The sequence below is a fragment of the Austrofundulus limnaeus genome, unplaced genomic scaffold (genome assembly GCF_001266775.1).
Source record: "Austrofundulus limnaeus strain Quisiro unplaced genomic scaffold, Austrofundulus_limnaeus-1.0 Scaffold280, whole genome shotgun sequence".
NCBI classification, from domain to species: Eukaryota; Metazoa; Chordata; class Actinopteri; order Cyprinodontiformes; family Rivulidae; genus Austrofundulus; species Austrofundulus limnaeus.
Window position 1 is genome coordinate 90860 of NW_013952682.1, and position 1493 is coordinate 92352.

The following is a 1493-nucleotide window of genomic DNA, read 5'->3' on the forward strand; positions in this document are numbered from 1 at the left end:
GGTCTCAGTCCATCACAGAGACACATGGACAGGTCTCAGTCCATCACAGAGACACATGGACAGGTCTCAGTCCATCACAGAGACACATGGACAGGTCTCAGTCCCTCACAGAGACACATGGACATGTCTCAGTCCATCACAGATACACATGGACATGTCTCAGTCCATCACAGGGACAGTTTTTTTTGTTTCTTAAATTTTGTTTTTGTAAATGTCTGATAAAAAATGTCTTCAGCCTGAGTCTGGTTCTTTCAGAGGTGGTCTTCTTGACCCACCTGGACTTGAACCTGTGGTCTGGAGTGAACCAGCAGAGGACCTAAAACCCGCCTGGAAGTCCTGCTCAGAAAGGTTCTGGTCCAGTTTGGTGACAAACTGTGATCGAACCTGAAACTCTGAACTGGTTGTGATGAAATGAAAATCTTTGATGTGAAACTTTAAAACTTACAAACAGCAGCGAGTCTGAAGAACCGAACTGAGATTTATTAAAGGTTATAAAACAAGAGGTTTAATAAAACAGTTATAAAACAGAAGAGGTTTAATAAAACAGGTTTAATAAAACAGGTTTAATAAAACAGGTTTAATAAAACAGTTATAAAACAGAAGAGGTTTATTAAAACAGTTATAAAACAAGAGGTTTAATAAAACAGTTATAAAACAGGTTTATTAAAACTAATCTAAACTGTCTCTCTCACCTCCTGCTGGTGGAAAACTGATGAAAACCTTCAGATCATCTTCACGACGTCAGGAGTGAAAACTTTGACACTTCCGGTTTTCTTCCTAACATTAAAACACGTTTTCATGAACAAATGTCGACACTTTTCTTATTTTTCTTCAGATTCTCATGAAGGCTTGAAAAAAAAAAAACCCTCTGTGTTGGCGTAGTTTAGAGGGCGTGGCTTCAACAAAACTGTCCAATCACAGATGAAGCAGAACTGCGTTTGATTGACGGAATGTTTTAACCAATAACATTCAGAAGCGCAACTTTACAAACGACAAGAGGAAGTGACGTCATGGACAAGCTTGTGTCTGATTGGTCCCGGCCGGAAACAGGAAGTAAACATTGTGTAACTTCAAAGTAAAAAATATTTACTTTCTAAAATCTTTATCAAACTTTTTTAAACTACTAATCTTTTTTCTGTAAATGTTTTTAAAGTTATATTAATCCAAATATTTTCATCAAAAATATTGGTTTATTTTGTTACAGTATTTAATTTTTAAACAGACTATTATTTTGAAAAAAATAAAAATAAAAGCAGCGGAAGTATGTTGTATTTTTTCCTGGAGCTGAGTTTCTGCAGCAGCGCGTGCACGTGAGTTAAATGTGTTAAATGTGGTCTTATTAACCTGAGAGGTTTGTGTTTACAGAGCGGTGTGGTCTCTTTCATCTTTTAACTAACTCTACTTCAAACGGTTAGTCGCTTTATTCTGCCTGTTGTAGCTTACAGTAACACACACACACACACACAGACACACACACACACACACACACACAC

At 37.0% G+C, this 1493-nt stretch overlaps 2 protein-coding genes across 3 annotated transcripts in view; one reads left to right on the forward strand and one right to left on the reverse strand.

The window, feature by feature from the left end:
- The window catches only part of plekhh2 (pleckstrin homology domain containing, family H (with MyTH4 domain) member 2), a gene marked incomplete at its 3' end in the record, with an annotated part of 20319 nt that extends 19455 nt beyond the window's left edge, over nucleotides 1-864 (reverse strand). For both annotated transcript variants that reach the window (XM_014021151.1, XM_014021150.1), the window contains 1 exon segment: nucleotides 693-864.
- A 420-nt stretch (nucleotides 865-1284) lies between these two features.
- Nucleotides 1285-1493, forward strand: part of thada (THADA armadillo repeat containing) — a gene marked incomplete at its 3' end in the record, with an annotated part of 26753 nt that continues 26544 nt past the window's right edge. Inside the window, 1 exon segment of the mRNA XM_014021152.1 lies at nucleotides 1285-1410.